The sequence below is a fragment of the Ceratotherium simum genome, chromosome 6 (genome assembly GCF_057802395.1).
Source record: "Ceratotherium simum simum isolate JZ-2026a chromosome 6, ASM5780239v1, whole genome shotgun sequence".
NCBI lineage: Eukaryota > Metazoa > Chordata > Mammalia > Perissodactyla > Rhinocerotidae > Ceratotherium > Ceratotherium simum.
Genome location: NC_141905.1, coordinates 69,197,599 through 69,212,918, shown reverse-complemented (window position 1 = coordinate 69,212,918; position 15,320 = coordinate 69,197,599). Strand labels below are relative to the sequence as shown.

Below are 15,320 nucleotides of genomic sequence, written 5' to 3'. Positions count from 1 at the left end.
AATTAGGGGGCAGATTTTATGGTATGCAAATTATACCTTAATAAAAAAACAACTTCAGGGTAAGTGGTACATGAAAGAAAGGTAATCCTTTCATGTACTTCCTCAACAGGCAATTATTTGATGATGATAATGTTTTTAAGAAGGTAAATATCATCTTGGGTTGGCTAAAAAAAATTGTTGGGAATTGAGTTCTCCATATTTTTTAATTATAGGTATAGAGAAAAAAATTAAAGCATCTTTATTGACTCAAGACCTAATAACCTATTTATAAATCGGTTTATAAACCTACTCTCTGAAACCCACAAAAATGATAATCATAGAGCCTTCTTTTGCTTATCTAGGTCATCTCCATGAAATTGGGTATTTAAAAAAAAAAAAAAAAAAAGACTCACCCATGACTTGCCAAGGATAGGATCACAAACTGCCTCCTGATTTCTACCTGAATGATCTAAGTATCTTAACTCTGCCTCTTGAAGCAAACCAAGCTAAATCAGGCTTAGTGTGGTAATTCACCAGGAAAACCAGTTCTATTTTAGAAATAGAGTCCACATAAGTTGTTTTAGTTCTTCTTGTGTACACAGGAGTGCATAATCTTTTTTTTCCCTAGTATCTTTTTTTAAAATTGAGATATAATTTACATATCATAAAATTCACTCTCTTAAACTATACAATTCAGTGGTTTTTAGTATATTCACAATGTTGTCCAACCATCAACACTATCTAGTTCTAGAACTTTTTCATCACCCTAAAGGGAAACTAGGTCCCCATTAAGCAGTCACACCCTATTTCCCCTACCCTCAGCCCTGGCAACCATTAATCTGCTTTCTCCATGTTATATTTGTGTTTTAAATATTAATATGCTGTCTCTCTGGATACACGTATTCTGTAAATGTCATATAAATGAAATCATAATATGTGGCCTTTTGTGTCTGGCTTCTTTCACTTAGCATAGTGCTTTCAAGGTTCATCCATATTATAGAAGGTATCAATACTTCATTCCTTTTTATGATTGGATAATATTCCATTGCACAGATATACCACATTTCTTTATCCATTAATCAGTTGATACACATTTGAACTGTTTCCATTTTTTGGCCTCTATAAATAATGCTGCTCTGAACACTGGTGTACAAGTTTTTTGTGTGAACATATGTTTTCAATTCTCTTAAATATACACCTAAGAGTAGAATTGTTGGGTCATAATAGTATCTATGTGTTACCATTTCTAACCATTAAACCATATTAACTTTTTGAGGAACAGCCAAACTGTTCCATTTTACATTCACATACACATTTTTAAAGGGCAGTAACAACATTATTTTTATTTTCACATTTTGATTAAAAGCAAATTGTTCTACCCCTAGAGAAAAAGATTTCCATTGGGACCCAGTGTCCTTAAAAGTTAAAATAAATCCAAGGTTTTACAAGATAGATTAAACCCTTTTTTTTTTTTTTAAAGATTTTATTTATTTATTTTTCCCCCAAAGCCCCAGTAGATAGTTGTCTGTCATAGTTGCACATCCTTCTAGTTGCTGTATGTGGGACGCGGCCTCAGCATGGCCGGAGAAGCGGTGCGTCGGTGCGTGCCCGGGACCCGAACCCGGGCCGCCAGCAGCGGAGCGCGCGCACTTAACCCCTAAGCCACGGGGCCGGCCCTAGATTAAACCCTTTGAAGCATTAAAATGTATAGCAATACATCAAAACCTTACTAAAGCAAAGTTTATTCTCGTCATCAAAGGGATTAAATATGCAAATATTAAAAAAATGAAAGAGGAAAATAATGACAACTCTCAAGTTTATATAGTCTGCCAAAAACTATGCACTGATCTCCACTCATAGCAACTTCCTACTCCAAACAGATGTCTAATAGACATTTCAAACTTAACATGTCTCAAACTGAATACCTATTCTCTCCCACTCCCCAAACTTGTTCCTCCCGCAAACTGTTGCGTAGGCCCAAAACATTGGTGTCAAGTTTGACTCCTCTCTCTCACATATACCCCACATCCCAGTTAGTAAATCCTGTTGACTTTATCTTCCAAATACATTCAGAATCCAATCAAATTTCACCACCTCTACCAGATACATCATCTCTCACCAAGACTACTGCACCACTATGGTCTAGTCTCAAAATACAGCCAAAATAATTCTTTCAAACCATATGTTAGATAACGCTCCACCTCTGGTCAAAGTCATCCAGTGGCTTCCCAACATCCTTCCCTCATTCTATTCCACCCATGCCAGACACTCTTGGGCCTCGCGGCCTTTCAGCTTGTTGTTCCCTAGACCTGCTACGATCTTCTGCTTCATATCATATACATGCTCCCTTACCTTCTTCAAGTCTTTGCTCACATGTCATCTTCTCAGTAAGGATTTCACCTGGCCATTCTATTTAAATTTGCCATTACCTCCAAACACTCCCTTTATCTTCCTTCCCTGCTCTATATTTCTCCATAACATTTACACTAACACAACATATAATTTACTCATTTGTTTCTATTTACCGCCAAGAATATAAACTCCATTAGGGCAGGAGGGTTTGTCTGTTTTGCTTACTGCTGAATTTCCAGCACTTAGAACAGGACCTGGCACATAATAGGTGCTCAATAAATACCTTGTTGAATGCATAAAATGAACAGAAGCATAAAGCTGCTCAGAAAAGCCAAGAAGAGTTAGACAGAAGTCAGAGAAATATTTATGAGGAACTAATATACTAAACATAATAAAGTTGGGATAAGAATGGAAAGCATCGCTTCTAGAAAAATATGCCACAATGTTTCTACAGTTTGCTTTAGGAAAAATTGCTATCCTTGCTCATTTCATTGTTTTTGAAAAGAATCTGTCCATTGTCCACTGCCAAGGGCCCTTAGCTTCTGGAGAACTGAAATAAACTGGGATTTGACAAGTTCCTAGAGAGATGATGTCCTTTTCTCAATTGCCACATATACACAGAGCCAAAGACTTTCATGGTCTTGGTCTTCTATTAGATCCACTCCCAGGATCTTCACACAGCATAATCATAGGTTTCTTGGCCACCTTCCAACTAAAACCACTAACTGGTGAATTCACCATCTTTGTAAATACAATCACAGCATCTTCAAACTAAATGGATCTTAAAATGATCTATCCCAACCTCTCACCTATTTTATATACAAGAAAACTAAAGTAAAAAAGAAATAAAGTGACTTGCAAAATATCTTGAATAGTTACACTAAGTATTTTTCAAATAGTAAGTGAGAAGCATTACCAAATCTAAGGGAATTCAGACAGTTTGGAACAAATCCTCTAAAATCCAAAACAGACAATGTTATTTACAAAAATTAAGTGGAAATGATTATACCTCATAATATCAACAACTCTATCTAACCACACATTAGATTTAAAAGTTACAACAGGGCCGTCAACAGAACTATACCATAGCATTCAGCAAATAAAGTAAATGATGGACAAATTCAGATTTTTAAAAAATGTACACCTCTTGGAACTTTTCAAATTCCAAGTCTACTCGGATAAGGGAAACAAAAGAAAAAATAAACAAGTAGGACTTCATTAGACTAAAGAGCTTCTGTAAGGCAAAGGAAACCAGGATCAAAATGAAAAGACAACCCACCAGCTAGGAGAAGATATTTGCAAATCATATATCCAAAAGGGGTTAATCTCCATAATATATAAAGAACTCACACAACTGAACAAAAAAACAAATAGCCTGATCAAAAAATGGGCAGAGGATATGAACAGACATTTTTCCAAGGAATATATACAGATGGCCAATAGGCATATGAAAAGATGTTCAACATCACTAATCATCAGGGAAATGCAAACCAAAACTACAATGAGACATCACCTTACATCCGTGAGAATGACTATAATCACCAAGACAAAACATAACAAATGTTGGAGAGGAGGTGGTGAAAAGGGAACCCTCATTCACTGCTGGTGGAAATCCAAACTGCTGCAGCCTCTATGGAAAACAGTATGGAGATTACTCAAAAAATTAAAAACTAGAAATACCTTATGATCCAGCTATCCCACGTCTGGGTATTTATCCAAAGAACTTGAAATCAACAATCCAAAGAGGCTTATGCACCCCTATGTTCATTGCAGCATTATTCACTATAGCCAAGAAGCGGAAGCAACCCACGTGTCCATTAACAGATGACTGGATAAAGAGGATGTGGTATGTATATACAATGGAATACTGCTCAGTCACAAAAAAAGACAAAATCGTCCCATTTGCAACAACATGGATGGACCTGAAGGGTATTATGTTAAGTGAAATAAGCCAGACAGAGAAAGACAAACACTGTATGACTTCACTCATATGTGGAATATAAACTAACACACGGACAGAGAGAACAGTTTGGTGGTTACCAGGGGGAAAGGAGCTAGGGGGTGGGACAAGAGGTGAAAGGGCACATTTATATGGTGACTGACAATAATGTACAACTGGAATCTCACAATGTTATAAACTATTATGACATCAGTAAAAAAAATTTTTTTTTAAAAAGTACACCTCTTCCCAAAGGAGGCTTTTCTTGTCCAGTGTTGAAAACAATGAGGATTTCTAAACTCTTTTTGCAAGTACCAACTTTCCTAATCATTACTAGCTTCAAAACAGCAGTATAAGGATTTTTCTACGAACCAGTCATTTTCATGCGGGGTTCAGAGGGAACGTTGTTAAAATCTACATGATCTTCACCACCATCACCCCTCCCATAATATTCTAATATACCTCCTAGGGAGATGCATCCTTGGCACTGTTACTGACAAGAGTACGTTGTAGCCTTCGAGTGCCTTACAGTGGGAAAAGATTGTGAATCACTGATATAAACTATCCCCCATCATGCTACAGAAAAAGAATTATGTTCATGGACAGTAATCTCTCGCTAAAATCCTTTCCATTGCCTGTACCTAGTGAAATCCTACCCTGGCTTTTAAGGCTCACCCTTGTTCCTCTTTCCTGGGGATCTTTTTCTGACCACTCCATCTATGGTACTCTTTCCTTGACCAGATGACCTATGGCATTTGTTATCTGTACCTGTCATTTAGCATTCATCACACACTGGCAAGTAACATCTTTTGTATTATCATCTCAGTTGTTGCTGACCTTGTCTATGTTTGACTGGAAAGCAGTCAGAATCCCAAGGAGTTATGTAATTGATATCTCTATGGGGGTTTTCTGGAAGGTAAAGCATAATTCTCTCATATATGAAGGGGAAGAGTCAGAAGCCCTAAAAGAGTGATTGGGTTTAGAATATACAGCACCACCATCACTGAACTGCAATTTTAGAAGCTTTTGGTTATACCAAAACAATGATTCCCAACCTTTTAAAATAATAAGGATGCCTTTTAAGATCAAAATATGTTTTAAAAAAGCAAAAACATGGGCCAGCCCTGGTGGCCTAGTGGTTAAGTTTGGCGCACTCTACTTCAGCAGCCAGGGTTCGGTTCCCAGGCGTGGACCTACACCACTCGTCTATCAGTGGCCATGCTGTGATGGCAGCTCACACACAAAATAGAGAAAGACTGGCAACAGATGTTAGCTCAGGGTAAATCTTCCTCAGGGAAAAAGAAACCCAAAACACATTCAGATAGTAGTTAGGTATTAAATCTCTCTTAACGGAGAGGATACATGCATTCAAAAGTATTAGAATATGTATGTGTGTATATATTAGGTAGGGGACTCATTTGGTCTACAGAGCATACTTGGTGTGCACAAGAAGTTGAAGTTCCACCAGGACCTCAGACTGCCACATTGTTGAATTTTACCATGCTGTGGACATGGGATATTACTGCCATATCAAAAAGTACTACTACCTAAAAATATTTAGGAGCAAGAAAAATATAGAAAGACAACTAACAAATCCCCACCCCACCTCCAAAAAACCCGGCATAAAACCCTTCAGTAATTCAACCCCTCCTCCCATGAAGTAACATATTTTAAGCAATGTGAAAATTCACTTCAATGTTTCAATAATACACTTTTCTTGTGGTTTTAAATTAATAAATGATATACCAAAAGGAACAAAGAAATGAACATTATAGATAAAACCAAATAGCAAATATTTGAAGGTCCATCTCACAGATACTTCCTGATTCTAGTGAAATCTCAATTCTATTTACCCATTTCATTGCCCTCTTATAAAAAAAGAAAAAACCACCAATATTTTCCAGCAAAGCAGAAATATCATTCTAATTTTGGTCAAAGTCTTTTGTGCAGTCATCAACAAGAATGCGCTTAAATAAATCAGCAACATAGCATAGCGTTTAAAGGAATTAGCCCTGGGCTCAAATCTTGGCTCTGGCACTTATTAACTGTATGATCTTGGGCAAGTTACTTAACTAAACTTCAGATAATTTATGTAAAGTACTTAACATGATCCTTGACAGGTTTTAAGGGCTGAGAGAATTAGTTACTGATTAAGTAATTATATATAATAGATATATAACAACAAAGATAGTCTTATAACAATTTCAAAGCTTCCTCTCAATTCATATTATCAGTTCTTTCTTGTCTGGCTCTGACAGGCCTATTCGAGGTATCATAACCTCCACTGACCTATAACTGGTTCTCCTACCTCCAGTTCTACCCATAGCTACTACCACAGGCAGTTTCTGGAAGTTAGGAAAAACTTGACAAAAATCAAAAAACAGGAGGCCACCTGAATAAACCAAAACAAAAAAATCCACTTTGAAACAGTGAATTCACTCAAGTAGGAATCACTGCCTTCAAAACCTAGACAGAGAAAAAGGGTAAGAGAAAAAAAAAAAATGAAAGTATTCAAGTACTTTTAAAACCCTTACCTCCAGTTAAGCAAATGATGTTTGATGATTTTAAGCCCAAATTTTAAACAACGACATCATTGTCTGCAGGTGCCCTCAATAACCAGAACTAATGAAACATGCCTTATTAAATAATTTTCTTTACCAATTTTAATGATTTCACCATTGCTCAATTATTTTTTGATATAAAGTCTCAACAACTTCTTAAATGTTCTCCTTTCCCATGCATTCCAACTAGTGGTGAATTAGGTCTTCATCATGAATTTAGGCCTCCTGCTGGGAAGCATAATTAAAACTAAGCAAGCAACAATTCCACGTGGTACTAAGATCCTGTCAAATCCTTCAATGAAGCTGAGTCTGATTTCTCCAGCAGCCAGCTGAGAGTTCCACAAGAAAAACTTAGGGCTGATCAACTTGATGCTGGCCATTCAGTAAGACGGCCCTCTTCCTTTTGAGCCCAAATTAAACAAGCACCAAGAAGCACGTTCTGTGACATTCAGGTGTGATACAAAGCAGGAATTCTCTCTTCAAAGCACTTAACTGAGAGTCACAATCCCTCCAGAAATGCATTTATCAATAGCTGATGGTCCAACTAGACACTTTTAAAGAGCCCAGGGAAGTTCAGATTACAAAACATCAAACATAATATAAAATCACCTAACTCAAATGATTACCAAGTAACCAGCTTCTCAGAGCCTTTACTATGTCAACCAGAAACACTGTTCTTATTGTGTGATAAAATGTTCCTTCCTTATTACATTTTGCTATAGAGGTGACAGCCTTTCAGTGGCTGATGACCAAATCCTTGTCCATCTATCAACTATTTCATTAGGGTATTTAATGATAGCAAAGTGTTTAGAGAACTATGATTTTGTCATTATCAACATTCATTAAGACTAATGATGGGGCTGGCCCGGTGGTGTAGTGGTTAAGTGTGTGTGCTTCACTTCAGCGGCCTGGGGTTCGTGGGTTCGGATCCCGGGTGGGGACCTACACATTGCTTACCAAGGCATGCTGTGGAAGGCGTCCCACATATAAAGTGGAGGAAGATGGGCACAGATGTTAGCCAAGAGCCAGTCTTCCTCAGCAAAAAGAGGAGGACTGGCAAGGGATGTTAACTCAAAACTAATCTTCCTCACCAAAAAAAAAAAAAAAAAAGACTAATGAAAGATGTATTACTCTCATATTACTTTCAACATTTTTTGGTTGAAAATAATTTTTGATACCCACTTAAAAAGAATCAAACATCCTAATACAAAATTACTGTAGATCTACTTTTGAAAAAAAAGAAAGTGTTTAAAATCTTATGGATCTCTGATTCATTAATGATATGTATTTTACTTTAATACGTAATGGCTCCCAACTATTACCTGATGAGTAAGGTTTCTCACGTTTCTGTTTCAGAGATCTTTTTTTGAAATTTAAAAAGCAGACAGGCCAGCCCCGTGGCTTAGTGGTTAAGTGCGCACACTCCACTACAGGCGGCCCGGGTTTGGATCCCGGGCGCGCACCGACGCACTGCTTCTCCGGCCATGCTGAGGCCGCGTCCCACATACAGCAACTAGAAGGATGTGCAACTATGACATACAACTATCTAGTGGGGCTTTGGGGGAAAAAAAGGAGGAGGAGGATTGGCGATAGATGTTAGCTCAGAGCCAGTCTTCCTCAGCAAAAAGAGGAGGATTAGCATGGATGTTAGCTCAGGGCTGATCTTCCTCACAAAAAAATAAAACAAAATAAAAAATAAAAAGCAGACAGTTGGGGCCGCCCCAGTGGCACAGTGGTTAAGTTTGGAGTGCTCCACAGGTTTGATCCCCGGAGCAGACCTACACCACTGTCAGCCATGCTGTGGCGGCAACCCACATACAAAATAGAGGGAGACTGGCAAAGATGTTAGCTCAGGGCTAATCTCCCTCAGGGAAAAAAAAAGAAAGCAGACAATTGTGGAGAGAGATGGAAGGAAATTCCTTTTAGTGCAACCTCCAGTTGAAGGGCAAACTTTTCAGCAATCAGATAGGAATCACCTTAAAAATTCCACCTTTCTCTAGGAGAAATAACTCAGGCCTGGCAATAAAAGTCACAGGAGGAAGGCACGGTAAGAGGAACACTGTTCTAAAGTTAAAAACAAAAAAATAAAGCATGTTGGAAATGGGGATAAGGAATAAGACCAATATATCAACTTCATTGCTAATCTCTTTCCCTCTTTCATCTCTCATCTGTGCCATTCATCATACACAGTTAAGCTCATTCACAAAACCACTTGAGCTCTGACCATCACCCTTCCCCAACCACTTCCCTAGATATTAAAAGGCTGACCTTACAGAATCTTTTTCTTATGTACTAATAAGACAAATGAGATTAGAAGTGACAATGCAGCTAACAGTTGCTGGCTCTAATTTCTGAAGGATTAAAAGTACAGCATTCTTAAAGAGTCCCTGGGAAGGCCTTGATCCCAAAATATACTTCTTTAGACATACCAAGTAAGCCCAATTAACTTCTCCATGAGGATATCGAATAAACCTAACTTTTCGCTATGACATTTAGTCATTCCAGAAGATCAATCAAAAGATGACAGGATGAGAATATTGTATGGAAAAGGAAAAAGGAAATGCTGTCCTTGCACAGGATGGGCTGAGCCATTGTGGAAGAACTTCACAGAAACAGTGCTGATGGTGACAAATTAAAGGCATACACCAAGTCCCCAAGAGACTGAAAAACTCAGCACTTCTCCAACCTGATTGCTTTCTACATTGTTGGAATTCCAGCTCCTCTAGCAGGCAACCAACAACAGCCATGGGAACTGAATTAAACAGGCTCCTGAACTCACACCTGCACTGTCCTTTCCTCTTTCATCCATGGAGTGAGCACTTCCTTGGTAGGGGATGGGAGAGTGAAAAATTTACAAGAATAAATTTAAAGGGGTAGGAGAGTTAGCAAAAAGAATAAAATAATTTCATATATATTACTTGGAGTTGGATTTTCATCTTGCTTAATCCATTGCTTGCCTTAATGCACATTGTGAGCATTAATTTTTTTTATTGTTTTATTTACATATATAATATACTTCTTGAGACACTGGTAGAATATTATGTCGTTATTGCCCTTAAGTATCTAAAAAGTGTTTTTACCCCCAGGCTGGCCAGTTGAGGGAAATTTTTATCCTATGGAAATCATGTATGCCTAACTGCAGAAAAAGTGAGCTCATAACCTGAGGTTCAAACTGCAGCCTTGTTTGAGGAGGCAGCAATCTTAAATACTAGTTAATGTACTGCCCATACACCAATATCCTCAGGCCCAGTTTCGGGCAATTTGAAACAAAGAGGTTTCAAAGTTCATCTTATATCAGGGAGTTTTACCACTTCCAATTAAGCTTTAACTAAAGCCAACTTTAAAAAAAAAAGTAAATGTAAAGTATATGGTGACAATTTGGATCAGTGTGACATCAGGTAAAAGCTCAATTTAGATCTAAACTCATTGGAAAGATAGAACTATGTGTCAAAGCCTATACACCTTTTACAATAACAGTTCCACTTTGGCATAAAAACTAGTCTACACTATCTTCCATGAAGGAAATTTACAGGAATGGTAAGCCTTTTAATATCAAAGATGGGTTTCATCCATTTTATACCTTTGCTACTACTTTTTGGGTTATGCTAGACAACACTGAAAGCCACATTCATTCTTTAAGGTTTCTAGGATACTCTTCATTAAATTGCTCCTTCAGTGTAGTAAGTAATGTCCTAGAAACTTGAAAGAGTTTATTAATGCAGCTTTTCAAAGATACCCAATAGTTTAAGGAAACAAGAGATCTAATTCTCATTATCTAAGCTATCATCTAAGGCTTTAGGGAAAGTTAAACCGTTACTGTCTTAACATTCAAATGTTTTCAACTGCGCAGTTAACTTAACTTTGAACTTTGAGACTTGTCCAGATATAAAAGATCAACATTATTAAAATACACGTGAAATAAATAAAAAGTCCACAAACCTTTCTTTCCTCCAACACTTTCAGTTAATTTTCAATTAAAGTTGTCATTCTATGCATACTGTTGGTACTCAAATATTTATCGCATGAAGCCAGGTGAACAATTTTTAACTTTACCTGAAAAGAAGGGTATCCCCCAAGTAGTGTGGTTACACGCACATGTGTCCATAACTAGCTACTGCTAGAAGAAAAAAATAACTAACTTCATCTAATTATTATATATAAGGGATAACAGACTTTTTTTCTTTCAAGCCCCAATGAAAGATTTCTAACCTGTATGATTTAGAGAAAATTCTTAATATATACAACTCATTACAGAAAAAATTTGAGATCTTCTTGGCTTTTGGCCAAGAGAATGTAGTCACTGGCGGAACCCGAAAGACCTCATAACAATATCATCTATAAATACTGTGGCATGGACCCCAAGATCAAATGATAAAGTATTAACATAGAAGACATGAAATAAAGTACTAGAGCACTCATTTTGAATCTCAATGACATGACAGTCTATGACTGCTCTATTAATTTCAAATAGGGTGTCTATAATTAAAAGGAAGGACAGCACTTTTGATTAGATATTTAAAATTTTTTCTATTCAAACTCTACATATTTAATATTTCTGAAGGAATCTGAAACAGCACTGAATATTAATTAGAGCAAAAAAAATTAGCGTTTATTTAGACTGAGAAACAGATTGGTAACCTGTGTCTTCAATACAGCTTGAGCTTTCCTCAGTCAATGTATGCTTGTTTTTAAACATTTTTTCCTAACATTACATTTCACTAAATTGTCAACAAAAGACATATCAGCTGTCTACAATAATAATTCTAAACATTACTTAAAATAGCTCCTAATTTAGGTTACAATTAATTTGCTTGACCTATCAACTACACTGGTGAAGCAGCAGCACACTTCCTTGAGGCATGTGAGTGACAAAGTATAAGCTACAAGTTACATCTTTTCACTTAAGGCTAATTTTAAGAGGCAACTCAGGTGGAATTTAAAACAAACTTAAGTTAACATCCATCTCAGGCTGATATGGTATTGGTAATCAGAAGATCAAGCCTACTGATTTAGTGCAGAACCAGAATATCTCCAAAAGGTGTTAGTGCCCACTGGGCCAGTTGGAGCCCTACATACCCAGCAAGCTTAAAAAAGAAAAAAAGACTTTAATATCTTCAATAATTTAAAAGATAACATACTGCAGCTCAAATTCTAGCATCCTACCTAAACATATGTTGTGTGAATCAAAATAGAATCCTCTTCCAAAGTCAAAAGGTGATTCTACTTAAGGCAGATTAATTACCACCCTTCAGATTTAAACACAACCTGTTGGTGGTATTAACACAGGAGGGTGTGGCTAAACAAGTCTTGGGGCTACTGTGAAGACCCTTCACTGATTTGAAACTATTACCACGAGTATAATAGCAGCAGGGCCCACTAGTTACACGGGCTCACTCTTGAGCCAGACTCTGGGTTCAGAACCAGCCTGCACCACCTAGCAGCTGTACGCCTCGGGCAAAATACCTAACCTCTCTATGCTCTGTTTAGTCAGTGGATTGTCATGAAGATTAAGTAAATTAAATCATATAAAACTCTGTGCCTGGCAGAGAGGTAGAGCAAATAAATATTGGCTGTTACAAATATTTGCTGAGTCTTCACTTGCTGCGTAGTATGATATAACTGCTTTCAAAAAAAATGTCATTTTATATACTGAGGATGATAAACACATAAAGCACTTATTGAGTACCAGACTATATTCTAAGCACTTTACATATAAACAACTCAGTTCATGTCCTGATATTATTGTTCCCCAACATTCTACAAATTCAACTTGTTCAGAGTCGGGTTTCTATGCTTTTGTATCATTTCTTCCCTCAATAGAAATGCTTCTTATACCGTGATGATATATATAAGTACTGCTCAGTACTGCTAACCAACTGCTTTGAGATAGGAGAGATTAAACAGCTAACAACCTACATAGGCTTGGGTGTGACAAAAACACTCAGACATGACAGACCTACTTCAGGAAGCCTCACAACCTCAGAAGTTGGGCCCCACCCTGTATCTATGTTTTAGGATTGTGGTAGGAGGTGGGCTGATGCTATGTCCTCTTAGTCTCAAAAGACTTTCTAGTTTGACAAAGAACAAATCCACACTTTAAACATCATTGAGCAGAACTCACATTCATCCCAGTATAACATTATTAAAAAAGGGGTCAGAAATAGCAAATACAATATAATTTTCTCATTCATTGTCAGAACATAAAACTTATATTCTGAAAATATAATCCTTCTATCCTGCAAAATAAATATTTCCCAGGTGTCATATGATCACCCACGTCAGAAGTCAAATGTTTACCAACAAACATTTCCTGATATACATGTAAAAAGCTGCAACATATTGAATGCCTCAATAACCAACTATCTCAATAACTCTTAAATTATGTTTAACATTCAAAATAGATACACCCCTTTTTTTCTTTAAAAGCAACTATTACCAACATGCCAGCACTTGAGGTCAATTTTAAGAGTCAGCACAGACTGAACTCTTTGCAAAGATGAAGAGTTAAATTTGGCAAAAGTAGCCATTTTTTTTCTGGTCTTTCCTCTGAAAAGTTAACCTGCCCAATTTAAGCAAAGGAAAATGAGTTACAGTGCAATTACAATGCAATTGAGACTTAGATATAAAAACTTTATATGTATGCTCCAAAAGTAACTTAACCCTATAATTGAGTCAGTCTCATACCATAATTACACAAATTTTTTAATAGTCAAGCACCTTAATTTAAAAACGAAAAATTATGCTGTACTCATTTTATTCTCTTTAACAACACCCTCATTAGAAGTCTTCTATAGGCAAAATTCAGACGTACTCGGCATGACGTAGATGCACTCCATTCCAAGAAAAGCAACCATTTCATACTGTTAAATCTAAAATGTCATATAATTTAACATAAACGTGCACACATGTTTATGTAGCTGGTTCCAACTCCCAGAATCTTATCAACTCCTTCACCAAACTTACATATAATCCCCACTCAAAGCCTCTTGGTTGAGTTAAATTCCATTTCTCTCCATACTACTCTAGCAGGTTAATTGCAACAGCACATGTGCCAAAGAAATTAGTGGTTTTACTTACGCTCCCATTTTAAACAAGCACCTACCTGCAATTAAATCTCTACAACAAAAAAGTTCACCTGAGGCCATTCGTGCCATTTTAATAGAGACCTGGCTTATTCTACCTATCTCTGTGGTCCTGCCTCAGCTATATTAGCATACCTCCAAAGAGGATGGACGTGCTCCAAACATCAGCAAAGGGGACCTGCTGCCAACTCTGCTTGTCATCCCAGGCAGGAAGCGCAACCTAACGTGTATATACGTTTGCAGGGGTGGGGTGTGTGAGTATGTGTGTGTGTGTTGGGGGGATGGGGATGCGGATTAGAGGAGAAAGGTGGTTGAACACTTACAACTTGTAACAGAAGTTTTTTAGAAGAGGAAAACAAAACAAACCAACACTCCCTCCCTTACCTGCACCTTTCCAAGCGCGGGAACCTCCCACCCTCCCGGAGCGCACCTTCAGAGCTTAAGGGCCCCGGATCCCCGAAGCCTCAGCGAACTCGGGATTTTTAGAACTCCCCGCCCTCCCGGGGGAAACCAGGGGACGCCCGAGAGCCGGACCCACCCCGCGGCGCCAGAGACGGGCCCCCCGCAGGTCCACCCCCCTCGGACCAGCCCAAGGCTCCCATTCTCGCCGCTCGGCGGGAGAGGGGTTCACCTGAGGCCGCAAGGGCAGCCAATAGGAAGTCCCCTCGGCGCTGCACGCACGACCCCCCCGGAAGGGTCTCCGCAGCCCAGCCCGCGCGGGCGCCAGCCGTCCCCGCCGGGAGGAGGGGCGGAACGGCGGCGCCTTCTCTCCCCTCAGGATTACCTCGCAGCGCGCAGCGGGCTTTGTGCCGCCCTTCCTCCTTCTCCGCGGCCGCGGGGGCTGCAGCGGCCGCCCGATCCGCCGCCGCCGCCGCCTCCTAAGCGCCGAAAAGCTCCAGAGGGGAGAGCAGAAGGGGAGGGGGCGTGAGGAGGGAGGGACCTGGGACCGAGCCCTGTGCAGCAGGAAGGGGCGACACCTGGGTCGCCAATGCCTCTAGCTCTCGCTCTCAGTTCTTGAAACTATAATTTAAACCCCCTTCCTTCCCCTCCCGCCCCTTGCCCTGGCGACCGTTACTGGCAGGCAGCTCGCGCTCTGGCGGGACTGGCCGAGCGCCCCCCGAGCGTCCCCTGGCCCCGCCTCCTAAAGCCCCGCCCTCAGGCCCCCAAGCGCCCCTGGCTCCGCCCCCTACAAGCCCGCCCCTCGCAGCCCCCGAGCGCCTCTGGTCCCGCCCCTCGAGCCCCCAGGCGTGCGGGCCCCGCCCTTCGGAATCACAGGGCGTTCTTTGCCCCGCCTCCAGGAGGCCCCGCCCCTCGCGGCCCCGAGCGCCCCTCCGGAGCCTTGACCCCGCCCCCTGCGGCCCCCTCCCCGCCCGCTGGCACCAAGTCTGTAAAGCGGCGGACTCGGGA

At 39.5% G+C, this 15,320-nt stretch overlaps 1 protein-coding gene across 2 annotated transcripts in view; it reads right to left on the bottom strand.

Moving 5' to 3' along the window:
• Window positions 1–14,964, bottom strand: part of ADD3 (adducin 3) — a 135,313-nt gene extending 120,349 nt beyond the window's left edge. The window contains exon 1 of one of the 2 annotated variants that reach the window (XM_004428063.3): window positions 14,698–14,964. The gene's annotated coding sequence lies outside the window, so the exon portion shown is untranslated. Of the gene's footprint in view, window positions 1–14,048; window positions 14,072–14,697 lie in introns of those variants that run through there. The other variant, XM_014785719.2, reaches the window with a different exon arrangement.
• Between the last annotated feature and the right edge of the window lie 356 nt (window positions 14,965–15,320).